This window comes from Herpailurus yagouaroundi, unplaced genomic scaffold (genome assembly GCF_014898765.1).
Source record: "Herpailurus yagouaroundi ecotype Mexico unplaced genomic scaffold, PumYag 29, whole genome shotgun sequence".
In the NCBI taxonomy this organism is placed as follows: Eukaryota; Metazoa; Chordata; class Mammalia; order Carnivora; family Felidae; genus Herpailurus; species Herpailurus yagouaroundi.
Window position 1 is genome coordinate 72,715,843 of NW_024412377.1, and position 16,010 is coordinate 72,731,852.

Here is a 16,010-nt window from a genome sequence, read left to right on the forward strand (position 1 = left end):
CAATCAAGTAGGGTTTATAGCTCGGTTGCATGGGTGGCTTAATATTTACAAATCAATCAATGTGATATACCATATTAATAAAAAAATGGCTAAGAACCATATGATCCTCTCAAGAGATGCAGGAAAAAACATTTGACAAAGCATCCATTCTTGATAAAAACTTTTAACAAAGTAGGGATAGAGGGAACATAACCTCAACATCATAAAGGCCATATACAAAAACCACAGCTAATATCATCCTCAATGGGGAAAAACTGAGAGCTTTTCCTCTGTGAACAGGAGCAGGATAGGGATGTCCACTCTCACTACTGTCATTTAACATAGTAGTAGTATATCTACTTTCAGCAATCAGACACCAAAAAGAAATAAAAGACATCCAAATCATCAAGGAAGAATTCAAACTTTCCTTATTTGCAGATGACAGGTGACTTTATGTAGAAAACCTGGAAGATGCCACCAAAAAACTGGTAGACCTGATATATAAATTCAGTACAGTCTCAGGATGGATACAAAATCAATGTGCTTAAATCTGTTGCATTTCTATATACCAATAATGAGGTAGAGAAACAGAAATCAAGGAATTAATCTCATTTAAAATTATGCAAAAACAATAATATATGTAGGAATAAATCTAACCAAAGAGGTGAATGACCTGTAGTCTGAAAACTATAAAACACTGGTGAAGATGACAATGAAATGGAAAGGCACTCCATGCTCATGTATTAAAGGAACAAACAGTGATAAAATGTCTATGCTACCCAAAGCAATCTACACATTTAATGCAATCTTTATCAAAATACCAACAGCATTTTTCACAGAGCTAGAACAAACAATCCTAAAACTTGGGGTCAAAAAAGACCCCAAATACCCAAAACAATCTAGAAAAGCAAAGTAAAGCTGGAGGCATCACGATTCCAGACTTTAGGTTACACTGCAAAGCTGTAGTGATCAAGACAGTAAGGTAGTAGCACAAAAACAGACACATAGATCAATGGAACAGAACAGAAAACCCAGGAGTGGTTCCACAACTATGGTCAACTATTCTTCATCAAATCAAGAAAGAATATCCAATGGGAAAAGGTCAGTCTTGAAAACTAGACAGCAACATGCAAAACAATGAAACTTATACCATACACAAAAAACCCTCAAAATAGATGAAAGACCTAATGTGAGACAGAAAAATATCAAAATCCTAGAAAAGAACACAGGCAGTAACCTCTTTGACATTGGCCATGGCAATTCTTACTAGTCACATCTCCAGAGGTAAGGGAAACTAAAGCTAAACTTTTGAACTATTGAGACTTCAAGATAAAAAGCTACTGCACAGCAAAAGAAACAATCAACAAAAGTAAAAGGCAACCTTCAGAATGAGAGAAGATATCTGCTAATGATGTATCTGATAAAGGGTTAGTGTCCAAAACCTATAAAGAACTTACCAAACTCAACACCCAAAAAACAAATAATCCAGTTAAGAAATGGGCAGAATACATGAATAGACATTTTTCCAAAGACATCCAGATGTCCAATAGACACATCAACATCACTAATTATCAGGGAAAGAAAAATCAAAACCACAATAAGATATCACCTGATATCTGTCAGATGGTTAAAATTAACCACACACAAAACAGATGTTGATGATGATGCAGAGAAAGGAAGACCCTCTTACAGTATTGGAGGTAATAAAAACGGGTATAGCCACTCTAGAAAACAGTATGGAGGTTCCTCAAAATGTTAAAAATAGAACTACTTATGATCTAGCAATTGCACTACTAGGTATTTTCCCAAAGGATACAAAATTACTGAATGGAAGGGATACATGCACCCTAATGTTTATAGCAGCACTATCAACAACTGCCAAATTATGGAAAGAGCCTAAATGCCCATCAACTGATGAATGGATAAAGATGCGGTATATATGTACGTATATGCACACAAACACACACACATACACACACATATAAAGACATGGATGGAAATAGAGACTATTATGCTAAGCAAAATAAGTCAGAAGAAGACAAATACCATATTATTTCACTCATACATGTACCTGAAGAAACAAAGTGGATGAACATAGGGGGAAAGCAACGGGCAAATCAGAAAACAGTTTCTTCACTATAGAGAACAAACTGAGGGCTGTTGGAGGGGAGGTGGGTTGGCGTGGGGTCATATGGGTGATGGGTATTAAGGAGGACACTGGTTGTGATGAGCACTAGGTGTTATATGAAAGTGATGAATCACTAAATTCTACACCTGAAACTAATATTACACAGTATGCCAGCTAACTGGAATTTAAATAAAAACTTGAACTAAAAAGTGAAAAATAAGACACTGTACAAAATTAAAATTTGATACTATCTTATGTGTAATTATATTAAATTTATATTTTACACTGGAATGTAGTAAAATTAAGAAAACAAAAAATAAAATAAAAAAATACAATGGTATCATTATTTTTCTGAGAGACATATGGGAAGTGTTATATGTACAAACAGAAAGAGATTATATATATATATATATATATATATATATATATATATATATTTTTTTTTTTTTTTTTTTTTTTTGACAGAGAGGAAGACACAGGGTGCAAGTGAGTTTGGGGCCGTGAGAAAGAGAATCCCAGAAGGGGCAGAGGAAGAGGGAGAGAGAGAGAGAGAAGTGGGGCTCACCCAAAGTGAGGCTTGTGTTTACCCAAAGCAGAGCTAGTACTTACTGGAAATGGGGCTCAAGCTCCCCCGATGTGAGATCATGACCAGCTGAAGTCAGATGCTTAACTACTGAGCCACCCAGGTTCCCCGGGAGATGCTATATTTTTAATAAAGAAAAATCAGAGATGAAAGCAAAACTTTTCAAAATTAAAATTGTGAAACTAGAATTGAAAAATGCGAGGCATTTGGTTGGCTCAGTCCGTTGAGCTTCCAACTTCAGCTCAGGTCATGATCTTCGTGGTTTGAGTCCCACATCAGGCTCACTTGCTGTCGGTGCAGAGCCTGCTTCAGATCCTGTCACCCTCTCTCTGCCCCTCTGCCACTTGCACTCTCTCTAAAATAAATATTAAAACAGAAAAGAAAAACTCAACAGAATTTTTGGAAAGTTTTTGCTCCACATAATAAGAACAAAGCAGAACTAAATAAAATATAGGATAAATAGGAAGAAAAAAAATGGTCTAAATGTTCAACATCTAGAAAGAGGCAGCAGAGAAAGGAAGGAGAGGAGAAAATAGTAAAATTATTAAATAATATTTTCCAGAGCTAAAAATCATGAGTCTGTTGATTGAGAGCACTTGCTAAATATCCAGAGCCATGGATGAAAACAGATGCACACCATGATAAAATCACTGTTGAATTTCAAATCATGAAGATAACATGAATATCCTACAAAACTCCCTTAAGAAAAACTTGTCTTATACAGACTCAGGAAAAACAGTAATTTTCACTGTTTCAGTTTCAGCATAGAATGCTTAAAGGCAAAAGGGTAATATGAAATTACTGAGCAAAAATGATTTCCAGTCCAGAATTCTACCTCCAACCAAACTTTCATACAAAGATGAGGGTAAAGATAAATTCCGAGAGATATTGAAGACTATTGAGATCCTCAACCAAAATGAGAAATTAAACAACAACAATTTTAAAAAGGTTAATACATATTATGGGATCCAGGAAGCAGGGGATCAAAATAAGGCAGGAAGGGGCAAAGGGAGACTCTAGGATAGTGACAAAGCAAAAAACCTAAATCCTTGTGCTCTACAGACAGAGGTCAAAGTTCAGATTGGAGCAGGTGGGAAGTACCAGAGATTTTTTGATAAGATCCAATTGATTGTACAGCTGCTAAGTCTGAATGCATTTCAAGGAGGCTCAGACACTTGGCTGGATGTTTTAAGTTATAAAAGCAGGAAACTATTCAAAGAAACAGTAAGACAAAATAAGACAAATTCACTGTGAGGAATATAAGAAGAAAAGAAATATGCTCTATGGCTCAGTGGTGAATAGTATTTACATCATCATAATTTTAAACACTGGATAATGTTCTAACCCCAAAGTGAAGTTACTGCATTAGCAGGATGGCAGGCAAGTGTGTTGTTTGTTGCAGAGATAAAGGAGAGAGAAGAGGATAATAAAGTGAAAATCATATCTTTCTTAGTGAGAAGTTCATGAATAATGCCTAAAGCTGAAAACCTGAAATGTAGAAATGTAGTTATATAATACTATTATGCATCCACTTGGTGAAACACTTTGAATATTGACAAAAATTGAAAGTAGGTGACTCTGGGGTGGGGGGGAACCCTACAGGGTTGGTGGTAAAAGTTTTTCATAATAATCCTTAAGGAACAGCTTGACTCTTCAAACAATGTGCATGTAACTTTAATTTTTAAAAGCACTTGAGTAAATTAAACTTAGACATATACACACAAGTTTAAGAGCCCTGGTTCTGGAGTCAGATAGGTTGGGCTCATTCTGGAATCACAAATAACTAATTCCATGTTTTTAGTCAAATTAATTTCTCTGTAAGCCATTTTTTTTTAATTTCTGAATAAAAGGGATGATATTAGAACCTACTGGTCATTTTTATGTAGATTCAATGGAATATTATGTGTAAATTAAATACAACTTCTTGGTATGTAGTTAGATGTTGTTACTACTATTGTTACTACTTCCTTCAGTTCCCCACCCCAGAAGAGAACTGGTAATTTCATGCATCATCAAGAGATAGTCCTTATATATACGAACAGTATACATATAATTTGTACTTGTATACCATTGTAGGTATATATTAAGATTTTTTCATTTTTTACAAACAGAAACATAATACAGATAACATTTTTATCTAGGATGTGTCATTTAAAAGATAACACATAGCACAGAAATAACTAGACATCTTTTTGTTAAATGTTGCAAAGTTTTCCACTATATAAATGTAGCATATATTATCTTCTTACTGACTGACGGATATAAAGTAAGGTTTAGTCTTACATTCTGAAAACCTAGTGCTATAATTTCACAAATGAGGGGGGCCATTCTTCAGTATAATCTAGAAGTTGTAATGCTAGATTAAATGAGATGTAGTTTTTAAAATTTAAAAGATGCTATTGAATTGTAAGAATTCCTCAAATCCCAAAACTTAGCATACTGCCTATTCTGCCAGTCTCCATAGCCTGAAAACTTAGCGAATTAAGTAGTAATTGTAAGAGTGTGTACAAAGGTAAAATTTAGTTTTATTTTAAATAAATTCAGATTACTCCATTTCACAAGGCTGGTGAGAATTCCAGCATGCAGCTAGAATAAATTAATGGACATCATTATAAAGATGCTTATTAATTTATATTTTAAGAAATACTAATTGAGGGGCGCCTGGGTGGCTCAGTCGGGTAAGCGGCCCAGGTCATGATCTCACGGTTTGTGAGTTCGAGCCCTGCATGGGTCTCTGTGCTGACAGGTCCGAGCCTGGAGCCTGTTTCTGATTCTGTGTCTCCTTATCTTTGCTCCTCCCCTGTTCACGCTGTCTCTCTCTCAAAAATAAACATTAAAAAAAAAAAAAAAAAGAAATACTAATTGAGTATTTACTACGTGCCAGTAGGTGTGATTTCAATAAAGAAAACTTACAGTAATCTTAGTTTATCAATTTTTTTCATCAAATTTTCAAAGTTAAATAGGGTCCACTATGATTCAGAAAAAGTTGGAAGTTTACCATATGCTGAAAGTTGATTAAAAGATATACTTAGAAGCCAAGAAACAAAAAAGAAAGAAAGAGACAAAATACAACTCAAGATATTTTTGTCTTGTTTTGGTCGATTGTCTGATTCTTTCATTTACATTTTTAAGCTGAAATGTTAAACATATATATCTTATGAGTTATAAAATATTTTGTTTAATACAATCTGATTTTACTTCATTTCTCCCTGGTGCCATTTTCTGATGTTTCTGTTGGGGATTTGTTCCTGTAATTATCTAGAGCACTATATAGCCCTGTGATGTCTGTGAGGATGCTGTAAAATGGATGTCCCTGTCTTCCCAGTAAAATCATTAATCCATCCTTTATGTTGATGTAGTAAAAGGAGCATCGGGCATAGAATATCTGAGAGGAAAAAGTAAAAGTGTTCAATTTATCAAGGTCTAAAATAAGCCAAAAGCATGGAATAGAGAAAATATATATAATTTAATGAACAAGTGTTTAAATGAGAAATGACTGGCAGGTTTTACTGACAGAGAAGTAGATGTGCTCTCCATCACTTAAACAAAAAATTAAGCCTACCCTGCCAGTGATATTTTTAGATATAAAAGTAAAAAATGAAATATATATTTATGTGCCCACTTTCAGACACACAGAAATTGAGATGATGCCAAATGTAGCAATAACAATGAAGTTTAAGGGATCAGGATGGCTTCATATGCTGAAAGTCTGCTGCTCAGACAAGGCTAACACATGTTTGTTTGACTTGAATATGTTTTTAAAAATACGCCATCAGTTAAAATGCAGGATATTTCACATAGAAACCCAAATTCCTAGGGTTTCTTGGATAATCTGAATAGCTGTCACACTGGACCCAAGCCACATAAGTAGTGGTGCACACTTTCTAGGTTGATACCCTCCTTGTCAATCTGTAATTACTCCCAGGCATGAGGCTGAGTCTTGGTTCAGATAGACCATTTATTTCCTCTGTTGCTTTTCTTCTCCTTGCATAACTAAAAGTGGAACATTAAAGAGATGGTTTTATATTCTAAGAAAATTAGAGTGGGCGCTTTATTGTGGAAATGAAGAATATTCTTACTTTTTAATATATGCAGTATGTGTGCCCAGAAAATTCAAGATAGCATTTTCATAAATCCAGCCAAATTTACTCATTTATTTTTTCTTGACTGGATTCTGTTAGCTTCTGATTTTGAGATATCTCATTTAAGAGGAAGTGAGCAGAACTTTTCATTCTGGTTAGGAGCATAAATAGCAATGCTAAATTTTAAAGTCTCCCATGAAAAGCAACCAGAAGAATAACAATAGAAACTCAGGGAGTACTTGGAAAACTAAACATAACTTTACCATATGATCCAGCCATTGTGCCTCTTGGTATTTACCCAAAGGATTGAAAACCTATGACCATACAAAAACCTGCACATGGATATTTATAGCAACGTTATTCATAATTGCCAAAACTTGGAAGCAACCAAGAAGTTCTTCATTGGATGAATAGATAAGTAAACTGCATAAGAAAAATATGCCATTCTAGATAAGGGAATATTTTTCAGCACTAAAAATAAATGTGCTATCAAGCCATGAAAAGACATGGAGGAACCTTAAATGCATGTTACCAAGTGAAAAAAGATAATCTGAGGAGGCTACAGAGTGTATGATTCCAGTTCTATGATTGTTGGAAAGGCAGTAATACTATGGAGACAGTAAAAAATATCAGTTACCAAAGGCTGGGAAAGCAAGGGAGGGTTGAATAGGTGGAGCACAAAGAATTTTTAGGGCAGTGAAAATATTTTGTGATCCTACAGTGACAAATACAAGTCATTGTACACTTATCCAAACCCATAGAATGCACAACAAGAATGTAAACTATGGACTTTGAGTGATTAGGATGTGTCAGTGTAGGTTCATCAGTTGTAACATATGTAGAACTCTGGTGGGGTCATCCATAATAGGGATGACTATGCATGTACGGGCTAGGTACCTTTCGGTACATGTAATATGAACCTAAAACTGCTCTAAAAAATTGTCTTTGGAACAACATTAACAAACATTGAGTACATTTTTGGTATAATGAGAAGTCAGAGAAAACCTAGAACTCCAATTACCATTGAGGGTTACCTAAAGCATCTGAGACCAAAGGAACCATTTACGAAGTGTATGAAAATCATAAGGTTCTGTGGCAAAGAACAAGAAGGATGGCGAGGACCTTATAATGGCAGATCTCAGAAATCTTCAGCAACTATTCACTCTCAGAGGGGAGATCCACCCTGACAGGGAACCTCTGGGGGAGGGGGAAACCTGACATGATAAAGGACCAGAGTCCTGGAAACGTTTTTTGGAGATGGCAGGTGTCAAATTTGGCAGCAAAATACACCTTCAAAAATGAATGCATCATCCAGGAAGGCAATTACTATCATCCTAGATCCAGCACTCTAAGAAACTAGAGATGCAGGATTAAGGAAAAGCCCACTTGAACAAGATCAGGTTCTATGAGGGCCAGGATATGGGAATATTATGTATTATATAACAGCCTATTGCTGTAGTTAAAGAAAATAGAGCCCTTAACAAAAAAAAAAAAAAAAAAAAAAAAAAAAAAAAAAAAACTGGAAAAACTACAAATGTATTATATTTGGAGAAAGAGAGAGTCAATTTCCATTGAAGAAATAACATTTTAAAAGAAATAACCATTCTTTCCCCCAAAAGCTCTAACCTTACTTGGTTTCACAAGAAATACTATGAAATATTTAAAGAACACAAAAGGCCATTTAGAGTAGGAAATAAAGAAGATTTCTAAATTCTCACATTTCAAGTATAAGTTTTATAACAATTTTTATTTTAACTTAAAAAAATTTTAAAGACAGATGTATGGATAATATAGAGACAACCTAGGGGGCACCTGGGTGGTTAAATGTCCCACTTTGGCCCAGGTCATGATCTCAAGGTTTGTGGGTTCCAGCCCCCGTCGGGCTCTGTGCTGAAAGCTCAGAGTCTGGAGCCTGCTTAGGATTCTGTGTCTCCTTCTCTCGCTGTCCCTCCCTTGCTCTCTCTCTCTCTCTCTCTCTCTCTCTCTCAAAATTAAATTAATTTATTAATTTTTTTAAAAATATGGAGACAACCTAAATGCCCTATGATGGATGAATGGATAAAAGAAAAGTAGTTACAAATAAAATGGACTATTATTCATTCTATTGTTGTTGTTGTTGAGAGAGAGAGAGAAAGAGACAAAGAGTGAGTAGGCACACGTGAGCAGAGCAGGGGCAGAAGAGGAGAGAGATACTTAAGCAGGGTCCACACCCAGTGCAGAGCCCAATGTGGGACTCAGTCTCACAACCGTGAGATCATGATCTGAGTGGAAATCAAGATTCAGACACTTAACTGACTGAAACACACAGGCAGCCCATGGACTATTAATCACTCTTAAAAAGAAGGAAATTCTGCCATTTGCAACAACATGGATAAACTCGGAGGGCATTATGCTGAGTGAAATAAGTCAGATACTAAAAGACAAATACTGCATGATCTCATTTATATGTGGAATCTAAAATAGACTCAGAATCAGAGAGTAGAGTGGTGGTTGCAAAGATGTGAGGAAAGGGGCAAATGAGATGTTGGTCAAAGGGCACAAAGTGTCAGTTACGCAAGATGAATAAATTCTGGAGATCTAACGTACAACACTGTGACTACAGTTAACAATAGTGTATTGTATACTGGAAGTTTGCTAAGAGGTTAGACCTCAAGTGTTCTTGCCATACACAAAACAAGAAGATGGTAACTATTACAAAAGGTAATAGATATGTTAATTATCTTGATTGTGGTGATTATGTCACACTGTGGATCACCTTATTAAATTGTACACCTTAAATATATATAATTGTTAATTGTCAATTATACCTCAATAAAGCTCTAAAAATAAGTAATGAGTTTTGATGTAATAATGTTCAATAAAATTTAAGCAGAAATCTAGGAACACTTAAGCACAATATAATTTAGTGGGGTTTATTCCAGGACTAGATTGGTTCAATATTTGGCATATATTAATATAATTTATATTTACATTAGGGCATATAATTAATATAATTACATTTACATTATTTGGGAAGTACCCAAATATCAACTGAGTATTTCTGTAGATGCTGAAAATTCCTTTGATGAAATGCAAGTCTTTGTCTTATTAAAAATATAACAAAACAAAAAAACTCTGAAACTTTGAAAAAAATAGGAAGAGCTAAAGTTTCCTTAGCATGAGAAAATGTATTAATCTGAACCCAAACTAGTATTATTCATAATGAAAAGATGCTAGGAACATTTCTACTAAGGTCAGGAATAAGACAAAAATCTCTATTACCACTATTATTTAAAAATTTCCTGTTGCCATTATCTAAGAAAATTAGAAAGAAGAAATATAACACATATAAACACTGAAGAAGGTTGACTAATATTTGCAGATGACATGATTTTGTACCTGGAAATTTTAAGAGAATCAAGTGAAAATAACCTATGATAGCAGCAGAACAAACAAAAAATTCACATATACAAGTGGCTAATAATATAGAACATTAATAACTTCCATATACTTCAAAAATAATGACAAGCCAGAAGAAATATGATGGAGGAAATGTTCTGCTTATATTAGTAATGAATAATATAAATTGGATAGAAGATAAACTTGGCAAGAAATGCTCACATTCTACATTAAAAGTATTTTAAAATGTTCTTGAGTGACACAAAGAGTCATAAACAAGGGAAAGGTACATATTTTCTTAGAAAAGAAGTCTCAATATCATCATCCAACCTATTCCTGCTGTTATTTCACATATTTATTATGACACTTAAAAATGTCATCAGGATTTTATCTAAAATTGCTTGCGTGCATTATGAACTGCTTCATTACCCACTTCAGATGCATGGGAGATTGCCCTTCTCAGCCCCTTCCCCGAGGGCCATCTGACTCACTCTGAACCATGAAATAAGAGAGGAAGCTGTGTCACTTCCAGCAGAAGCCAGTGTAAAGAAAATGGGTAATGCAATTTCTCTTTTCTACTTGGTGGAAATCTTAAAATAAGCTTTGTGTTTAGATGGTGGGTCTAAGGATTGGAGCAATCTGTGTTCTTGAGTGACATTGTTGAATAGAGATATTTTGGAAGTTATTTGGAAAGGGCAGAGTATGTGGGAGTAAAACAAAACCAAACAGAACAAACTCTTATCTTGAAATCATATCTTGAAAGTTTATGATTGCTTGTTTCTACTACTTAATCATATTATTCAGACGTAAAATGGAGAAAAGTTGGTATCTGAAGTGAAATTTTTTTACAGCAGTAATAAACTATGTGGCACTGAATTAACAGCCAAAACTTATTTCAAACATAATATTCAATATATAAACGTAATATGGAGTTAACACTTTATTAAAAATAAAGGAGTATTTAGATAAGATTAAAATTGAAATCTGGTCATATGTGATTTTTAAAACAAATAACCAAAAAGATATAAAACATTGAAAGCATAAGATAAAGGTATCTTGGACAAATAGAAACAAAAAGAAGCCATAATCATTTCTATTTAACATGGTAATGACGGACCTATAAAATGTTGGATGGCAAAAAGGAAATAAAAGGTGTAAGATTTTCAGAGACCCTAAAATATTTAAAGAAATCTTTTATCATTCACAATTAGTGTGGTTTTCATGAAAAGCACAGAAGAGCTTATTACTATTAATAAGAGAGATTAGTAAATTTTCTGAACATAATATAAATAATTAAAAAAAATAAAATTGCATTTTTATATATCATCAGGAATCATTTAAAGATATAAAATACCACTTAACTAGGCAATAATCATAATAAAGTGTCTCAGAATAAGTTCAACAATAGCTGTACAATGATGTTTATGGAGAACATTAAAAACTTTATTGAAAGACATTAAAAATAAATACTACATTGCAATATATAACATATTTATGAGAGGAAAAATATCCCAAGTATGGTAATTGTCTTCACATTAATTCATAAATTTCTCACAATTCCAATAAAAATTCTTTCAGTTTTTTTTTTTTAATTTGGCATGTGTATTCTTACCATTATATGGAAAAGCAAATGGCTAAGAGCAGCCAAGAAATTTTCATAGGAGTATTTAGTGAGGCTTAATCTAACAAATACTGGGTTGTCCCATGAAGCTCTAGCAACTAATAGGATCTTAGACAAAAACAGTTTTGTGACCTTTAGTTAGATATAACTTAAAAAATAAAATGCCAACTTCATATCATCAACAACAAACTTTAAAGAGTTAATAAAAATATATCAGAGAATATACCACTTTGGTAGGGAAGGATTTTATACACAAGATGCAAACTTGTGTATATTAAAAAAACTGGTAATTCCAATTCATTAAATAGGTATAAATTGGAAAGAAATTTGGCAATATCTAGCAAATTTGAAGATGCGTTCACGATATGACACAGTAATTTCATCTCAAGTTATAGAACACAGAAAACCTTTAAAATATTTTTACATGGAGACATATATAGGCAAGAATGTTTCTGCTAGCAGAGTTCTTCAATTACATAGTAATATGGGTTACTCTCTGTATTAACAACTGTTGAATAGTATTACATATATGAGAATAGATTTTGCAAAAATATCGCTATAAAACAATCATATATAAGTTTTGTATATCTATGCTTTGCAGAAAAAAATGTAAAAAGAGATGGATGGAAATGCCAACATCCAAATTTTTGAAAATGGTTAAGTATTATGAGAACAGGGGGGAATGGGATTTCTAAGTGCAATATTCATGATTTCAACATGTTGTATAACCTGGAATGGGATACACAGGTTTCCTATATAAATTTTTAGTGTTTAAGAATGTCTGATATATTTCATAATATTTTTTCAAAAAAGAGTTTACTGTTTAACAGTCATTAAACATGAAAGACCTAACTAACCGATTTCATAAAATTTTTAAAAGAAAATCTTACGAATATATGTGTAAGAGAAGCTTTAATTTTTAGGAACATATTCTTTTAAGTCATAACATAATTGTTATTGTCAAATAACAATCTTGGATTATCCATCCACATGTATTTTTTAGAGAAATAAACAGGTTTTAGGAGAAAACTTAGGGTTAATTATAAAGTAAACCTACTTCTATAAAAGTAGATGAGAGGATAAATGGAATGTTATACAAATCCAAATTTGCAGATATTATATATCTTTTGCCTTAAATTTCTAAAGCTTAAATAAGCAAAAGTTATAGAAGTTACATTCTTCAGAAAATAGTCTTCTTTAGTGATTGGTCAATTAGGCAGCTTTAAGAACATAATAATGATTCAAGAACATGAACTCAGTAGATAACTGATTCAAGTTTTAATAACTGCCAGTAACCTGTCCTTGAACTTAATTTAGCCAAGTCATTCTAACTTATGTTCTTGTCCTTTGCCTTTCTAGGAAGTATCAGAGCTACAATAGTTTGAAATATGAGCATTTGTGAACTAGCCTTGTCAATGTAACTTCTAAACATAATGAGTGTGCTTTGGCAAACCTTGGTAAGCATGGGTCATTTTGTCAAGCTATTCTGTTACAAGATCATGATGATACCTTTGGATTCAAACCATCATGCTTGAGCAGTTGCTGCCTAAAAGGAATTTACCTCTATTAAACTGACATAGGAAAGTTCTGCCTTCTTGATAAGATGTTTAAAATAAAATACTACATTTAGAATTGACTGATGCTGTAGATCTCTGGTTTAAAATGATACCTGGCTAAAAAAAGTATCTGATGCAACCTTTAACAACTTCCACCAGTAATAATTTTGAAGATTAGAAAAGATACAAGTAACCAAATGATTACTGGTAAACAATCTATTTTCCAAATTAGGGAATTAGCCCTAAAGGTTCATAACCTATAATTATGGTATACACATGCTTCCTATTAAAAAGACTAAAATTCAAAGACAAAAAATAATTTGTACATTTACTGTTCGTTATTTCCTAAGTTAGAGGCTTAGTGTCAATAGTGTTGCAGATACAGTCTAAGGTGGCCCCTAACACGCCTGCCTCCTGATGTTTACACTTTGCACTAGCAACAGAATGTCCAAAAGCAATAGAATGTCATTTCCATGATCAAATACATTTGTGAGGTACCATCTTGCTAGTAAACTCCCTTTAGAAACTCTTCTTGTTGGTTAGAAAAGTAAGCTCTCATTGTGGGAAAGACCCCCTAGCAAAGAACAGTGGATAACCTATACAATCTGAGAGTTGCCCCTAGCCAATAGCCAGTACCCTCAGTCCTACAACTATAAGGAAGTAAATTCTGCCAGCAAACACAAATGGGCTTAGAAGTAGGTTCTTCCCCAGTTAAGCCTTCAGATGAGAACACTTCTTAGTCAACATCTTCACTGCAGTCTTGTGAGGGCTTAAGCAGAGAACATAGTTAAGCTATGCCCAGATTTCCCGGCCCCTGGTGATTGTGAGGTAATAAATGTGTGTTGTTTTAAACTGCTAAATTTGTGATAATTTATTATTCAACAATAGATAACTAATAGAGATGGTAAACAGAAAATTACACAGCTTTGCACTTCTGAATGTTGGATAAACAGGCCCCGTAAGTAGAGAACTACAGGCAAGACAGAAGAAGATCTATTATAGCAGAATACGCCAGGGTATGAAGTTTTTACAATTATGTATAAATTCAAATATAAGTACAAGGCACTGGAAGTAGAAGAGCTCCCTGAGGTAACAGAGAAGTAGCGCACTAGAGTACTGCACTAGAATACTAGAGTATTGCATTAGAATATTAGAGTACTGCACTAGAGACAGGTCACTGGGTTAGATCTGTGTATCAACTTGTTCTCTAGTTATAATTAAGATGAGAGAGCCAAGAGAACCTTTTGGATTAGAGCAGGGGTTGGCAAACTATGCCTTAAAGGCCAAATTTGGCCTCCTAGATGTTTTTGTAAATACAGTTTCATTGGAGCACAGCCGAGTTAAGTAGCTATGGCAGAGACTGTGTGGCCTCCAAAGCCTCAAATATTTACTACTGGGTTCCTTGCTGAAAAAGGTTTCTGATCTCTGGGTTAGAATATGAAATAAAGTGGACTCTTCCTATATAAATATGCATCTACCAGCAAGTATTAAACCTAAATATTAAATAGATATTATGTGAAGTGTTACTGAATAAGGAAAATAGAATTCTGAAAACATTATAATACAAGGCCTAGGAATAGCTTCGTGAAGGCACGTGGACATATTACATGCATGAAAATAAACATTCAGAATAATAAAATCAGAAAAAATATTTTCAAAATGCAGTTAATCAAATTTATAACATAAGAAATTTTTCTTAAGATGAGTAAATCAGAATGTTACTTCAGATTAAAAATTTCACAATATTTCAATAGATATAAAAATAAGTAATACACATTTTGGTACCTGCTCAATTTTAAAATTGTACTCACACACATATACACACACACACATGAGAGAGAAAACACTATGAAAAATAAGAGGATAAAAAATTTTGTTGAATATAAAAAGGAGTTATTAGTATGGCAACAGACTTTTTTCTGCAATAAATTAAGATAAAAAATAGAGGGCTATGACATATAAAATCTTGCACACAATACTTTTATACTCAACTAACTTGATTTTTTAGATAAGTGAGCCAACAAAGTACATATTCAAATATGTTAGATGTTCAGTAATACAATTTGTGAATTAACTTTGCAATAATTACCTAAAACACTGAAATGAAGTAAGTTTTTATAAATAGAACACAATTAATAGAAAAGAATTGACAGTGAACACTGAAATACATTGTCCATACTTAAAGCTAAATAAAGTTTTAAAATCAGGTTAAAACTGAACAAAAAATTGTTTAAAATGGAAGACCTGTAATTTAAAAACAATAATTAAATAATACTACTACAAGTTGTCTGATATCTAGGAAGTACTAATAAGGACAGTGTGTTCAATGGTTGGGAGATGGTGAGGCTATAATTAGCATAGTGCACAATGACACATGGCATAAGAGAGGTTCAGGAGTTATTTTTTTAAATTTACTTATTTAAATTCAGGTTAGTTAACATAGAGTGTAGTGTTGGTTTCAGGAGTAGAATTCAGTGATTCATCACTTACATATAACACCCAGACCTCATCCCAAGAAGTGCTTTCCTTAATGCCCTTCACCCACTTAGCCCATCCCCTCACCCACCTCCCCTCCTGCAACCCTCAGTTTGTGCTCTGTATTTAAGAGTCTCTTATGCTTTGCCTCCCTCTCTGTTTTTACTTTTCCTTCCCTTACCCTATATTCATATATTTTGTTTAAGTT